We start from the raw sequence: 18,385 nt of genomic DNA on the forward strand, positions 1-18,385 counted from the left end.
ATAGCTAACAAATTTTCAATTATGAATACAAATAGAATATACAATATATAATTTTTATTTTATTTTATAAAAACTCATGAATTCAAACATGTTTGAAGCATTGAAAACTTTTCAACAAAACATTTTCATATTTATATCAATAACAATTTCATATCAAATCAAATTAAATTTATTCAAAATATTTTTACTTTGATTATCGAACAACAAATAGTGTTTGTTTAGATGACACTTTATTACCCGATTAGGTTAAACTTTACAAATGAGTGACTAATTTCAATTTTGTTTCTTTTAAAGTGAACAAAACTAAACACTATTGATACTAATAATGTTTAACCAAACCCTTAGAGACAAGGTTCAAAGTAATTATATTCCCCATCAAGGAATGTAAAAGTCGACAATAATACTCACTTGATTAAGATTAAACAAACCAGATTCAAACACTTTTATTTCATTTATTCAAATTTACATATGAATTAATATCTCCATATTTTTCTGCTATAAACAAAAAAAAAATGTTTTAACTTATTCTTCATGCAAAAATATATTTATTCAAATATATTCGATGTATGGGATTTCTTTTGCGAAGTTCGACGTGGTCAAGTTCGATGGATCTGGCAATTTCGGCCTATGGCATAGGAAGGTTAAGGATCTGTTAGTGCAACAAGGTATGATGAAGGCGTTATACGAAAAACAACCAGAAGGAATGAACGATATGGATTGGAAGGATCTGGAAGTGAAGATTAAGGCAACGATCATACTTTGTTTGGCTGATGACGTGATGTACCATGTTATGGATGAGGAATCCTCGACGACAATCTGGTTGAAATTGGAAAGTCGGTATATGTCTAAGTCGTTGACGAACAAGTGTACCTTAAGCAGAAATTGTATGGTCTTAAGATGGCAGATGGCTCATATCTAAGCCAACATATCAACGTGTTTTGAAAAAACTCTAGGTGATTTTGGATCAATTTTCTTCTATACTTTTATTCTCATCGGTTGCCAATATATATACACAGAGAAGAGATACATTAGGGCTCCTAAACAAGGAAAACTCCTAAATAAGGTAAAACTAAACAAGGAAGAAAATATGTACAAATTACAAACACAATATTTGCCTACCATGCCAATTAAGGCTTACCAAAAACTTGCCAATCAAGGCTTACCATAATCGCTAATACCCCCCCCCCCCCCCCCCCCCCCCCCCCTCCCTTAAGTTGGTACATGAGGATTCCGAACGCCCAACTTGCGAAGAAGAAAGTCAAATTGTCGTTTTCCCAAAGCTTTCGTAAAAATGTCTGCGAGCTGCATGGAAGTATGAACATACTTAGTGTGAATAGCACCATTTTGTATCTTATCATGTACAAAGTGGCAATCAACTTCAATATGCTTTGTTTGTTCGTGAAAAACAGGATTAACTGCTATGTGTAAAGCCGCCTGACTATCACAATACAAATGCATAGGGTCAGAATGCATCACACCAAGGGTAGACAACAATCCTTTCAACCATTTTAATTCACAAGTTGTGGTTGCCATGGACCTATGTTCCGCTTCAACCGAAGAGTGAGACACCGTATGTTGCTTCTTGGTCTTCCAAGAGATTGGCGAATTACCTAAAAGAATAAAATAACCAGTTAAAGATCGTCGTGTTAAAGGACAACTGGCCCAATCTGAGTCACAATAAGCATACAGTTTCAAGTCGTAATCAGAACGTAAAAGGATACCTTGTCTCAGATTCCCTTTCAAATATTGAACAACTCTCAAAGCTGCTTCCCAATGTTCATCCTTCGGTTGTTGCATGAATTGAGCAAGCATATGCACACAATAAGACAATTCTAGCCGGGTAATCGTCAGGTAGATGAGCCGACCCACCAGGCGTTTATGTTGTCCAGGATCACGTAAATCAGAATTCGCAACAAGTGCTAATTTATGGTTTTGTTCAAGAGGAGTCCCAGCCGGCTTGACTCCTAATAGCCTAGCCTCAGAGATGATGTCTAGTGTATACTTTCATTGACATAAAAAGATACCATCTGAGTTCCTCGCAACTTCAATCCCCAAAAAATATTTTAGTTTTCCAAGATCCTTCATATGAAAACACCGACTCAAATAATCTTTGAACTGTTACATAGTCATTCCATAATTTCCAGATATAACTAGATCATTAACATAGACAAGAACATTGAGTTGAATGTGTTGAGCTTCATAAGTAAATAATGAGTAATCAGAATACGACTGCTTAAATCCATAACTTGTTAGCGCCGCTGCTAACTTGGAAAACCGGCACCTGGGTGCTTGTCGCAGACCATATAATGACTTTCGAAGTCTACAGACTTTACCTGGTGTTGGAGACGCAAAACCAAGTGGCATCTACATATATGCCTTTTCATCTAACTCACCGTGCAGGAAGACATTATGTACATCCATTTGATGCAGTTGCCAACCCTTCGCAGCTGCAACGGCAAGAAACATTCGCACTGTGACCATCTTTGCTATCGGGGCAAAAGTCTCATTGTAATCTATGTCTTCGACTTGTTTGTTTCCAAGAATCACTAAGCGCACCTTGCATCTCTCGATGCTTCCATCAGAATTATATTTAATCTTGTAGACCCATTTGCTCCCAATTGCTTTCTTTCCAGGAGGCAAGTTTTCTACTGTCCATGTTTCATTGTCTTCAAGAGCCTGTATCTCCTTTCTCATTGCCTCTCTCCAATATTCATCTTTTATTGCCTCAGCATAAGTGCTTGGTTCACACCCTGTGGTAACAGCTGCTAGAAAGAACCGATGTTGTGTAGAAAATTTATCACAATTCACATAATGTGCTAAAGGATAGGGTGTACCTGAGGATTTTGACTGGAACGATGAACTCGCTGAAAGGCTTACTCGAATGGTATGTGTTACATAGTCTTTCAACCGAACAGAAGGCTGCTTAACCCTTTTTTCCTTGCCAAACTGTTCCTCAGACACCATAGGTCTTGACACGTTGGTGCTCCCCCTGTCTCCTACTTCAGTATTCTCATAAATAGCCATCTTCATATTATGACCCATCTCAACATCAATCTTGTGCTCTACATCCGAGACAGAAGCCTGTTGCTCCTCCATGTCATTCTGCATATACGAGTCCTCATCATCTGTAGAGAAATCCACGACTCTATTCTCGGTCAAGGGAGAGTTAACAACATTGTTGAAGTATGGAAATTCTGCTTCAACAAATATTACATCCCTTGAAACAAAATATTCGCCGTTTTCCAAGTCATATAACCGCCAACCTTTCTTTCCAAATGGATACCCAACAAAAATACATTTTCGGCTCCGACTAGCAAATTTGTCTTTATCCCAATTTTGGTCATGGGCATAACACAAACACCCAAAAGTTCGAATGTGCTTATAGGAGGGGGCTTGTCCGTATAAGATCTCATATGGTGTCTTACCATCCAATAAAACAGATGGTGTCCTGTTAATCAAATATCCAGTTGTAAGAACACATTCGCCCCAAAACTCAATAGGTAAATGTGCTTGAAATTGCAGGGCTCTCGCTACATTGAGAATATGACGATGTTTTCTTTCTACATGCCCATTCTATTGTGGCGTTCCGATACACGAAGTTTCATGTAAAATTCCATGTTCAGCAAAATATTTTGTCAAACACATAAACTCAGTACCATTATCACTCATAACAATTTTCACATTTTTTTCAAATTGTTGTCTCACCATTACGATGAAATTTTTAAGAACACAAGCAACTTCATCTTTTCTATTCAACAAATATATCCACACTGCACGTAAACAGTCATCAATGATTGTCAATAAATAAATACCTCCACAAGAAGTAGGAACCCTATAAGCTCCCCATAAATCACAATGAATTAGGTCAAAACATTCTTTAGCTTTATTATCACTAGAAAATAACACTTCTCTGGTTTGTTGAGCTCTAAAACAAATATCACAAAACTTGTTCTTCACACCATCATTTCTACCAACACTATCAACTTCATAAATTAAATCTACTACCCTAGAAGAGGGACGACCCATTCTTCTATGCTAGAGCTCATAAGACACAATACTAGTTGTGATGTCCCACATCGGATAGAGGAGAATGTTCCTGGCGCTATATATGTAGAGGCTCCTCTTAACCAAGTAGACGCGTTTTAAAGCTGTGAGAGCCCCCTGGGCCCAAAGCGGACAATTTCTACATGGTTGGGTGCGGGTCGTTACACTAGTTGTCTTGTAAGCACGAATATGACCCACTCCCTTGAGAAAATAAAGCCCCTCGCGTTGTTCACTCTCTCCAATCAACATCCTGGAATTGCAGTCTGTATAGCACAAATTTTATTAGTGAATTGAACAACAAGATTGGAATCAGCAAGAAGCTGTGACACAGAAATCAAATTGCATTTCAATTTAGGCACAAACAAAACATGTCGTAGTTTCAATTTTTCTCCAAGAGTCACACAGTTTCTTCTTTCAAAGCTTTGGTCTCTGCTCCATTTGGCAACCCAACCGGACAAGGCATAATATCACGCAAGTCATTCAAACATTCATATGTGTCGGTCATGTGATGTGAAGCCCCTGTGTCAATAATCCAAGGCAAAATATTTTGCTTACTTGTCAACCGCTCATTAACACCACCTTTGTGTGAGTTTAACATGGTTGGAAGTGTGGCCCATTGTTCGTCACTCAACCCACTAATTCATGTTCTATTAGAATCAGTCACAACACTTCTCCCACTATCAGTTCCTGACGTTTGAACTACATTGGCTCTAGCAATCCCTCTACGTCCTCGTCCTCCACCTGTACCCTGCTGAACACCATGTCCACGCCCACCACTACACCCACCTGTGGTTGTGCGTGGCTTGTCACCCCACCATTCTGGATAACCAATCTATTGAAAACAACTATCAGCTTCATATCCCTTCCGCTTGCAATTTGAGCAAATCACGGTATTGTCTTTTCCATCCCCCCCTGGGTTTCGACCACCAGCCTGTACTACAAAACTCATGGGGTTGTCTCTTTCTTCCTTTGTCCGAGTCATGGTCCGTACTCGTTCTTATTGTACGATCATAACATAAACTTGATTTAGATTTGGCAAAGGTTCAGTGTTCAGGATATTGGAACGTAGTGTCCCATATCCATCTTCATCTAATCCCATCAAGAATTGATGAACTCTTTCTTCTTCCCACTTCTTCTCCAACTGAGTGGTAATATTACATTTGCACCCAATACAAGTACATATTGGAATTGAGTCATAATTGTTCAGTTCGTCCCAAAGAGACTTTGAGTTGACCATAATAGACAACTATGCCTTGCCCTTCTTGCTTGTAATTCACAAGATATGATTTCAATTGTTGTACACGTGGACCATTCCCAATAGAAAATCGTTGTTTGATTTCTTCCCAAAGTTCCTTTACGTTTTCCATGTAAGATATGGTTGATCGAAGTGTGGGTTCAATGGTATTAAACACCCATGAGACAAGCATTGAATTGATGGTCCACCAATCTTCAAGTTCTGGTGAATCGTTGTCTGGTTGCTTGATGGATTCATCCACAAATCCATATTTCTTTTTAGCTCGCAAAGCAGTACGCACAACATGTGCCCATTCATCATAATTCTCACATTTCAGTTGAACTTGGGTAATTATATTACCTGGATTATCGTTGGAAGTCAATGCATAGGGGGTCAACATTTTTCTGTCAGAGTTAGACCCTCCATCATCTTCTTTCTTCCCATCATCAGCCATGATGATGTATGTTTAACTCACAATGGATCTGATACCATGAAAAAACTCTAGGTGATTTTGGATCAATTTTCTTCTGTACTTTTATTTTCATCGGTTGCCAATATATATACACAGAGAAGAGATACATCAGGACTCCTAAACAAGGTAAAACTAAACAAGGAAGAAAACATGTACAAATTACAAACACAATATTTGCCTACCATGCCAATCAAGGCTTACCAAAAACTTGCTAATCAAGGCTTACCATAATCGGCTTGCCAATCAAGGCTTACCATAATCGCTAATATGTTCAATAAGATCATTAGTGATTTGAAGTGAATTGATGTGAAGTTTGAAGATGAAGACAAGGCGTTGATGTTACTTGAATTCCCTTCCTGCTTCTTCTATGTATGAAAATCTGATTACAACTTTGATGTGGGGGAAAGAAACTCTTGATTTGGGAGATCACAAGCGTTCTTTTAGGATTCAACCAGAGGAAGAAAGCCAATGATGAGAGTTCTCATGGTGAAGGGCTTGTGGCAAAAAGTAATCAGGAACGTGGGAGAAACAAGTTTCAGAGTGAATCGAGTAACAATAAATCTCGACCTAAATCCAGGAAGAGAAATGACATACAATGTTATAAGTGCGGGAAAAAGGGGCACATGAAATGAGATTGTCTAGAGAAAAAGAAAGGGGGCTTGGTGTCGGAAAATAAAGAGGGTTCATCAAAGTCTGCGAATGTAGTGGCAGAAGAAGACTCAGAGAGTGGTGATGGTGATATGTTGTCGGTTTCATCAAGTTTAGATCATCTTACAGATTCTTGGATCTTGGATTCAACATGCTCTTATCATATGACACCCAATAAAGATTGGTTTAACACATACAGGTCGATAAATTTTGGTTTTGTTTTGATGGGTAATGACACTTCATGTAAAGTTGCCGAAATAGGGAATATCAAAATTAAAATGTTTGATGGTGTTGTTAGAACAGTGTGTGATGTTAGACATGTACCTGATTTAAGGAAGAATCTAATTTCTTTGGGGACTTTAGACTGTAATGGGTTTAGTTACAAGTCTACAAGTGGAGTCATGAAGGTGAGCAAATGTGTTATGACAGTGATGAAAGGGCAGAAACTAGCAGGAAATATTTATAAACTGTTGGGTACCATAGTTGTAGGTGGAGTTGCAACCGCAGAGTTTGAGTCAGTGATTACTACTAAAAAACCACACATTTTAGATACTAACTTTCATGAGTTTCACACATTTTGAGTAGTAATTATGCCTAATATGCCCAAATAATACATTGCTACCCTTGCAAGAGATACTAATGGTTCTTTGTTGAGTTTTGAAGATATTTTAAGGTGATTTTTGAAGCATGGAGTGACAAATGGAAAATGGAATGGAGGAGGGTGCATAATGTGGATGAAGAGGAAGAGGAAACGCACTTGGACCAAGCTTTTGAGCTTAATTAAAGGTGGTGGAGATGGATTAAAAATGAAGAAATGAGAGAAATTGCAAAGAGGAGTCGAAATAGCATGATTTTCGATTTCGCATGACCATGCGAAATTTTCGCATAGTCATGCGAAACGCTCCAGAAGAACGAAATTGAAGTTGATGGATTTTCCACTTCGCATCATCATGCGAGATTGCTAGGGGCTTGTGCGAAAATGCATTTTCTCTAGATTCCTTGATGAAAAAGCATCCGGAATACCTCTAAAATGTTGCCAAGTGTCCTTTTAACCTTAGCTTATAAATAGAAACGGGATTGACTCATTAAAAAACTTTGGATACATTTTCTAATTGTAGAACTTTTCATACTTCTTCTTTCTATATAATTCTCCACTTTCCTTCAGTTTCTCGATAGCCAAACATGTCTTGTGAGATCAAATATCCAATCATGAGTGGCTAAATCTCGTTTTTCTCGGAGGAGGGAGGATCTAGAGGCAAGATCTATGGTGAATTAGGGAATTGAGCTTGAATTGCTAAGGTAATTTGATCCAATTGATTGATTAATTGAAATTTGGGGATTTTTCTCTTCAAAATTGTCTTGGATGATTACTACAATGCAAGCTAGGTAGATTCATCAAATTCTTAATGCTAGATTTGATGAAATTGAATAGTTGCATAGTATGAATCATTGGAAGATAATTTAAGATGAATTGAATATATGATTCAAATTGATCTCTTAGATTAGATTACCTAATTTTAAGAGAAATTAGATCTAGATCTAAAGTTAAATCAAAAATCGGTTTAGATGAAAATTTAGGTTTTCAATCTAACTTGATGAAAATTAGATCTTAACACCTATTCACCATGGAAATTGCTCTCTAGAAAATCCTAACTCCGAGAATCTCACATCTTATTAATTTTCTTCTCTTTTACACTCCATTTTCCTCTCAATTTGAATACATTGTTATTTTGGAATTTTATCATGCAATTTCAAGTCAATTTCACTTTATCACAATCACTTCTTATCATCTCATTCAAGCCTTAATTACCAAGAATAATCCATCCTTGTGGACGATACCTAAAAACCACTATGCTACAGTAGTTTGTATTAAAACCACTTTTTGATCGGGTACAAATTGCTATAGAAGAGTGAATTAGGTTATAAATTTTGTTTTGATCCAACAAACGACAAAATCTGAGCGATCAGTCAGACAATATAGTTTTGTGGCATATGCGATTAGGGCATATGGGTGAGCGTGGGATGATGGAGCTTCACAAGAGAAATCTGTTGAAGGGTATCAAAACATGTAAAATGTCGTTGCTTTGCTCTGTTCCACTTCACTACACTCTTGTTCCACTCCGCTTCGCTCCGGCATTTGCTCTTTTTTCTCTATATGTCTTTTCGCTTAAATATGAGCTACATACTACAACAATATATATATATATATATATATATATATATATATATATATATATATATATATATATATATATATATATATAATGGATCGAACATATGAGCATATATTATGCAATCATATAATTTTGGATGATCAGTATTAGGCATTCTATAACTTCAAGTTTTTCTATAAACACTTTTAATGGAAAACTTAATAATTGAATTACATAAGAAATTGCTTCTATCTAAAATATTTTAGGCAATTGTTTTAAGTGTTTCATATACATCACTTATATCCATCATTATTCAATTTTTTCTATATAATTCCATTTTATTGCGGTGTATATTTTGTAGCCAATTGATATTCAATACCAATATTTTTTTTCAAATATGCGTTTTAGATAGTGTATATATGCATATAGTAGTACCCTTGTCTATTTTTAAACTTTTAATATGATAAGCACTTATCTTTTTCACATAAGTTTTAATATTTTTGAAAATTTCAAAATAAACTCAAACCTTATGTTAAAATCATCAATAAAGGTAAAATATCATGATTCCCATTTGACGATGTCGAAGATAATTAAATCAATATGCTTTCCTTGTTAATTTGGAGAAATCTTAAGTGGTTGAAACTAAGAAAGAAGACAAATTTTTGGTTGGTGAAATAGAACATGTTGAAATTAATTAAAAATGTTTTTATAAGGTAAGAAAACTAATAATATATCATAATTGAAGGGGTTAACTTTAGATTTAATCGGTTAAAAGGGATGAAATAATTTTCATATTTGTGAATTTTCTTTCATGTTTTTACTTGAAGAATAATTTATTTTTGGCATAAATGTCATTTACTATTTTAAGTATTTACATGTAGGTTTTAAAAGAAATGTTATTTTTACAAGAAAAGAATGAGAGTATTTTTGTCAAAATATGGACAAAAAAGATAGAAAATTAGATTTCTAAAATTTGGTTTTCAATAACCCTTTTAATCAAATAACTCTTAATTTTATTCACTTTCTAAATATTTTTATTGAGATTGCATTTGTTTAACTTAAAATTAAATGGTACTTAATAATGTTAAATATTAAGTTGTTTGTTTTTATAATATATTATTTCTATTAAGTTTTAAAAAGTAAAGAAAAATCAATATATTATTATTATTTATTTAGAAAAAGTTAGATCTTTTAATATTTTTCATTTAGAAAAAACCAAATATTTATTTTCAATAAAAAAATTATAATAAGTCACAAAAAAAAAAAAAATCTAAAGTCTGAAAGTAAATTACTTTTAGTAAAAAAATTAAAAAAATAAACACCCTCTAAGTACACTTAGCTATCGATACTTTAAAATTTTATCAAATATGTTATTTATTTATTTCATTAGACATTTTCACTCAAAATAAGAATGATATTTAATGAAAATTTAAATTCATGAATAATAGATTATTTAATTGAACTCTAGGGGAGGTGATTGAAGTTAATGTTAGTGTCAAAAACTTGTAATTATTGCTGGTTACGACTAATTTAACAAAAAAAAAAAGATTAATAAAGCATAAATGAAATTCAAAGAGAGAAAAAATTTCCACGCTTAATATGAACGGTAATATTGTTGCTTCAAAATTTGTCATGGTGATTGTAACATTTGATGAAAATCCTTGATTATGCAACATGATTTCTTCCTCCATGTTGAAAACGAGACCTTAAGAAGGAAAAACAAAAAAAGTTACCCATGTTTCTCGTGCAGATAGAAAAAAATGGTAATTGTGGGCCTTGCAGAATTCCTTCTAATTCTATGTACCATAAATCATGCTCCATTAATGTGACAAATGAAAATGACATGTCCCGTAGCCTAAGCCTAAGCCTAAATTCTATTAATTCCTCTGTGACGTTATAATATTTGCGATTATAAACTCAATATATATATCGTATGGTGTAAGTCATGGTGAGGTAACTTCTCTTATCAACTATTCATGTGTTGCACATAGATAATTAGGCCATGTTTGTGTAGACATTTTCAATTTTTATTTTTAAATGAAATAGAAATTAGGTTTAAAAATATGTTTAAACAGTATTTTTAGTATTTAATTTTTGAAAAATAGAGTTCATATAAAAAATTTGGAAATAGTTTTCTAAATTTTGGAAAATAAAGAAGGAAATAAATTTTGAAAATAAAAAAAGAAATAAAATTACATGAATGATCTTATGCCTTATGGGACCATAATATAAAAAGAATGTAATACAAATATTAATATAAATAAAATATGATCTCATATATATTTAAAATCAAATATTATATAAGTATTTTATTTATTTATTAGACTATATATAGATATATTTTATTAAAAATTAACTTGTGTTTGTTTATTAACTCGTTTTTATTTAATGTTAGAGTTGTTTGTTTTTTTTTTTTTTTGGTGGAGTAGGGGGTAAGTTAGTTTTTTTTTTTTTTTTCTATTTTCTTTCATTGCAAAACTATTTAAATTTCATTTTGTTTTATGCTTTTTTTTAAGTGATTATAATAAGAAATCCTAAATTTTCTTTTCTCTCCTCTCTACCTTCTTTTGAATTTCACATAGTATAAAAACAAAATTGATTTTGATAGAACTTTTGATTTATGAACTTATTAAAGAGAATTCAATTTCATACACGAATTTTATGTCATGTCTAATCGTAGAATTTCGTTATAGGAGATTGTACCATTTTCCTATTTGATATGATTTCAAATTTGTTTTCTTTGGTTTGTATCTATTTGATGGTTGTTTGTTGATTTCATTATAGCTTATAAAAGAGACGATTCTTTTTTATCTACTAGTATGAGATCAGATGAAAAAAAATATTCATATTAGAATTATGTGATAAAATATTTCTAAAGGAAAAAACGATGTAACGTTATATTATTGATACTTTATGCAAACTTAGAAATGAAAATGATGAAAAATATGTAAGATAGTGACACGTTTAGGATGTAAACAATTAAAAAATTATCACTCGAATTAACAACTTTGTTGAGAATCCGATAATCATACAATTAGCGAAATATAAAACTCTAAAAAAGATCTAGTAACATTTGGAAATATTATATACATAATCTAATTTTACAAAACAATGTCAATTAGAAACTGATATTCAAACCTTTGAACAAAAGAGTATAAGTATTAAAGAATTCTATTTTTCTATGACTAATCTCTAAGTCCATCTTACTTTCACCGAATGACTTTTTCTTACTAAATTTTATAAACTCATTCACCTTACAAAATACAACTACTTTCATTTTCTATCGGCTTTTATAAATACTTCTCCAATTATCAAATTTTAAAATAAATGATAGTACTATATTTTTTCATTAAAAATAAATAATAATATTTTAAAATTTTAATAATGAATTAAAAATCTAAAATATTTTTAAAACTCAATACAAATATTTTAATAGATATTGTAAAATAAAAAAAATAATATTTTATTAAAGTAAAAAAAATCAAAGAAATTAAAGAAAATTTGTGAAGCATTCTACACGAATAAACACACTTAGGATGCCACACAATTGAAGTCTAAAAGCAGTTGAAAAAGAACTAAAGTAAGCCTTAATGCGTCTCCCCTACCTTTTCCTCTCACCTTGCGGCAACTCAGAGCCTAATTGCCTTCACAAAAATGGGGCATCGCCATATTTCGAAAAGATGAAGGAGAAGGAAAGACTGGTGTTTAGTATTTTGTAAGGGCATCAAGTTATTGAACTGAAAGCTACCACATGAGCAGACACTATTGTAAGGTGACAAAACATGTGGGTTGATCAGAAATATCTATAAGTAGAAGTGGTCATTCTTTGGCCTTGGTGGGTTACAGCTGAGAGTGGATTGATTGCTACTGAAAGATGACAGGCCTCTAGTGACTGAAGTGTCTGGCCACTATAATTTGCGGTTCCTTCAACATATTTAGAACCGAAGAGCCAAAAAGTATGAACTCATTTGGGAATACGACAATGTAGAATTTAATCGGTTTTATTAGTGAAGGAATTTTATTTGAAAGTTCCGACCTGTTTAATGACAATGGAATTTGGTCTAGCCGATACTTTGTCAATTATCATCCATAGAACTCAAATGTGGCATCCACCGGTAATGATTCGCTCTTAATCAAATACTCAATTGTGTAGATATTGTCACTAACTTTCAACCATGTGTCCAACAAGTCCTTACCTAATTATGTGTCTAAAGAACTCTTACGACATTAAAATATATCTATAATGTTAAGATAACCGAATAAATAGATATTTTTTATGGGATCGAACAAAGAAAGACTCACATGAAAGTTAGGGATAGACTTTAATGTTATTTGTAGTGTCATAGTCTCAAATGTGTAAATATTATCTATTTTAGGTTGATTGGGTCACATGACTTTAAAATGACAAAATCCCAACATAACCGTTACTCCTCACTCATATCAGAAGTATTTGAAAAATTATCAATGAAACAAAATGAGCTCAAAAACTAATAAGGAATATCAATACAATTTCATAACTATTTTTTTATTATTATTATGAATACAAATGGAAGATACAATATGTAATATTTTTCATTAAAACTCATGAATTCAAACATGTTTGAAGCATTGAAAACTTTTCAACAAAAGATTTTCATATTTATATCAATAACAATTTCATATCAAATTAAATTAAATGTATTCAAAATATTTTTATTCTGAATATCAAATGACAAATAGTGTTTGATTAGATGACACTTTATTATCTGATTAAGTTAAACTTTACAAATGAGTGATTAGTTTCAAATTTATTTATTTTAAAGTGAATAAAACTAAACACTATTTATACTAATAATCTTTAACCAAACCCCTAGAGACAAGTTTCAAAGTAATTATATTCTCCATCAAATAATGTAAAGGTGGATAATAATACTCACTTGACTAAGATTAAACAAACCAGGTTCAAACACTTTTATTTTATTTATTCAAATTTACATATGAATTAATATCTCCATATTTTTCTGCTATAAATAAAAAAATATTTTAACTTATTTTTTATGCAAAATATATTTGATCCATCTAGAGAAATAAAAATAATATTTTATATAATCCAAAATAACATTAGAAATAAGGAAATATTTTCTTTTACAAAATCTATATTAATTTCCTTTATCTCTTTTATACATCTATATAATATGCCCATAATATAATGAAATATACAAAAGCTTTCATCAATTTTCTAGCATTCATGATATCTTATATCATATATGAGAAAAGTTTTTGACACTATATATATATATATATATATATATATGAACTTATTTTAATCTTGCAGATATGTTTTAAAGTAACGATGACCCTTTAAACTTAGGGTGAACAATATCTACATTATTATGAGTGACTCGTTATAAATGATATTAAAAGTGATCCCGAACTCAATGTAAGTCTTTATTTGTTTGACCCTACAAAGAGTATATGGAGGGAGAGAGCTACCTGGATTGGTCTTTTTTTTATAACATTTCAGGTACATTAAAAATAAATATATACATTTTGTTGTGTTTGGTGTTTCTAAATATTTTTGTGGTAAGAATAAAAATGGGTTTAAATAATTAGAATTGATTCCAAATCGGTACTTTTTCCTTTTATTTTCTATTCATAAACAGAGATTTTGAATTTTTTTTTATCAAATAAGTTCCATTTTTATATTTTATTTTTAATTTTAAAATTTTGATAACAATATAAAAAAAAACTTTATTATTCATTTTTCTTCTTTTAAAAAATATTAAAGTAAAAGTGCATCTGAACCTCATCTCAATGTTTACAATATTCAATTTCTGTACAATTTTATTTTATTTTATTTTTTGTTTACTTTTTACAAATTAATTAAAGGAGAAAAACCTTGAGCCGAAGAAAAGGCACAGCCCAATATCAATCGCTCCTTCTTGATAATAGTGGGCCAGCCCAAATACTTAGCTTAGGTGTTAGTGGGTCAGTCCTCTGTGGGAGCTGTTAAATTTCATTATGGACAGAATCGATTGTTTGGGAATTGGGTTGGGCTTTAGCAAATGCCAAGCTCCACAGGCGTAGCTTCTCGACAACCTGAAAGATTTTTGAGGGTATCAAAGAGCTTATGATCAGCACTCTAAAATAAAAAAGATTTAAGTTGTAAGTAATCTCTTTTCAGTAATGTTACTTAATTAGCTTGAATTTGGTAGTCAACTTTACTTATTTTTCCTGAAAATTATTCGTTTAAAAGAGAAAAGATTATGAAAATACAAGTAACATTGTCGATAAAGTGCCCATCTTTTTGGAAGTGGTAAAAAATAATATTAATATCGAAAAATTTTATTTTATTGTATCAAAGTTTAACATAGTCATATTATTCACACTTGATAATATTTTTCGTACTTTAATCTTTTTTATTTTTTATTTGTATTTTATTTTTATTTTTTTGTAATTTGATCAAATTTTTTGTAATTTTGTAAACAAACAAAAGAACATTTCAATACAAGAAAATTTTCTCACATAAAAAATAGAAAATTATTAAAAAATAAATTACCGGGAAAAATTATCATATTACTTTCTACTATTTTTAATAATAAAAAAAATAATTCTAATAAAAACCAAATCTCTAATAAAACTATGATTCTAAATTCGCGGCAAACTAACAGTTAAATGATTAATAAAATATCTAATAAGCTCAGCTTTTCAAATTTATTTTTACGCATTACTTTCTTCAACTAATCACTTACAATTACAAGAATAAATTTGAGCATAAATCTTTTGTCTATCACTAACTCATTAATATTGCGAATATCAATATATTTACTTCTTTAATGAAAACTTGGATTCTTAGTCAATGTGATTACGATTTATTATCGGAAAAATGTTTGTAAAAAAATTCTTGAGTATGTTTTAAGTAAGAAAGCATTCAAAGCAACCACACTACTTGGGAGACGCCATAATATTACCTGAGATATATGTAGCTTTTGTTTTTGACAAAGCAACCACTTCTTGTGTTTTTTGATGACTATGAGAAAACTCATAAACTAAGATTAATTACATAACCGATTTTCTATGTCACCTATGTAATTACCATTTGTAAACCTAACAAGCTCAATCTTTGTTATCAATTGTATTACAACCACATTATGTACCATTGATGTATCATACAATCACTTTGTTGCTTGCAAATGAGAATGACATGAAGACTCTATTATTAGTTCACTTATAAACCCAACTTCAACTACAATATACAGTCCTGTAAAAGTTAAATAACATAAACTCCTGATCATTCTTCGAATATTTGTAAGATCAACAAACTTACCTAAGATATTTTTCCTTAATTTCAATCTTTTTCTGACTAGAGTTAAAATGGGCATGCATGATTCCATTTTGAAAATTATAAAAATATCACTTAAATACTTCTCTTGAAAAATAAGGGTATCACTATATACTTAAATTACTTCAATTCTAAGAAAATTAGAGATCAATCACATATTTGTCATTCGAGAATGATGAACCATTATTTCTATAATTCAAATTATTTTTAGTAAGAATTAAAGCCTTCACATACAAAGGCAAAATAAGAATGTCATCCTAGAAGATGTGTTTTATAAGGATAACTTTGAAATCCATTCTTAAGAAAATAGGAATCAATAGATTTGTACCATTATCTTGACACTTGTTTCATTCCAAGCGAGGCATTTTTTAGCATATAGACTTTTTCTTCTTTCAAGCTATTCAAGAAAAATCTTATCTAGTTTGCCATTCATGAAAGCTTATTTGAAAAAAAAAAAAGAAAAAAGGAATTCCAATGGTTTTGGGCAATAAGAGAAATAATCATGGAGTAATGTTAAATTCAACAAGTACAATTATTTCAAAATATGATACTAATCTTGCTTTGAAGTGATTTACTTATCCATTTGACTTATATTCAGTTTTTACGACAATCAACTTTTTAGAATTAGAAAGATTAGTAAGCTTCCATATGTTATTTTTTCCAATTGAATGATTTTCTTAGAAGTTTGATCCAAAAATCATCAGAAGCGACCTCTTCATAACTCAATGAATCACAATATGCAAATAAAACAAAATATATTAATTCTTCACTTGCTAAATTATTGGCATCACCAACCATATGATTTTGCAAGCATATAGGTAAGACACATTGAAACTATAGATTCCTTGATGATTTTGTAGGGTACGGGGTCATAAATGGTACAGTAGTATGGTATACACTTCGGCCTTCACTTTGCTCTTTAAGATTGAAAGGGAAACTTGATGGTCTTTTTTTCATTATAAGACCAATCTTATGTTATTTGCTCATAAAATATTACACCATGATCGATAATAATCTTCTTGGTTTATGGATTATATAGTTTATAGTCTTTTGTCACATCATTATAATCAATAAAAATATTGTACTTCACACCTTTATTATTAAGGGCTTTATATATATATATATATATTTATATTTTTATAATTAATAAATCAGACATATGAGCATATATTATGCAATCATATAATTTTGGATGATCAATACTAGGCATTTTATAACTTCAAGTTTTTCTATTAACACTTTTAATGGAAAACTTAATAATTGAGTTACATAAGAAATTATTTCTGTTTAAAAATTTTTAGGCAATTGTTTTAAGTGTTACATTCACTTTACTTATATCCATCATTATTCAATTTTTCTATATAATTCCATTTTATTGTGGAGTATATTTTGTAGCCAATTGATATTCAATACCATTTTTTTTTCAAATATTCGTTGTAGATAGTGTATATATATAGTAGTACCCTTGTCTATTTTTAAACTTTTAATATGATAAGCTCTTAGCTTTCTCACATAAATTTTAAAATTTTTGAAAATTTCACATGCATTTATCTTTCATTTTAAAAAATAAACTCAAACCTTTTAGTTAAAATCATCAATAAAGGTAAAATATCATGATTCCCATTGACAATGTCGAAGTTCCAATTTTTCCAAAAGTTTAAACTTGCATGATTTGGTTCAATATATATATATATATATATCATACTCCATAACACCCTCCCTCACATGTGGCGTCCCCACAAAATTCATATTCAACAAATAAATAAGGGAAATGCAAGTTGTGAAAAGGGGGGAAGGGGGTCGATCTTAAGACATCTTGCCAAAATGAGTTTTAATACCATGTTAAATTACCAAATTTCCAAAAACTTAAGCTTATAAAATTTAGGTTCAATATACATAACATGTTCCTTAACAAAAGAAACCTCTATGCAACATAAATTTAAATGAATCAATTCAAAGGACTTCTTAGTTTTCTATGATTTTCCTATATAGATGGACTTTATGCTTTTTTCCCATAACACATGTTTAAAATATTTCCTTTGGAGAATCAATAAAATATAACCTAAAAACCATCTTCTTACTACAAATCATATGTCTTATAACCAATTTTTATCATCAATCATAGAATTAAAACAAGGTAAATTGCTACAATTGATATTTATTGGAAATAAATGATTATGTCATTTTTATCTTTATTGTTAGGTTTTTTTTTTTTTTTTTTTTAACATTGATGATGATACAAATACAAGTTTTATAAATGAACAAATCATATGCTTTTTTGAAAGTTGCTCTGTATCATGAAACTTAAAAGATATAATAGAGATAAAAATTGATGGAAATCTTGCCTTTACCTTTAATTACCTCTAAATTAAAAATATTTTTCAACTCAGAAAACATATTTTCCTACCACACATATAATTACTGTAATAAGTATAAAAAAATCATATACTCTTATTTCCTTCCTCAACAATGACATGTCAGTCATATTAGAATCTCTAAATTTTTACATTTAT

This window comes from Vitis riparia, chromosome 15 (genome assembly GCF_004353265.1).
Source record: "Vitis riparia cultivar Riparia Gloire de Montpellier isolate 1030 chromosome 15, EGFV_Vit.rip_1.0, whole genome shotgun sequence".
Taxonomy (NCBI): domain Eukaryota; kingdom Viridiplantae; phylum Streptophyta; class Magnoliopsida; order Vitales; family Vitaceae; genus Vitis; species Vitis riparia.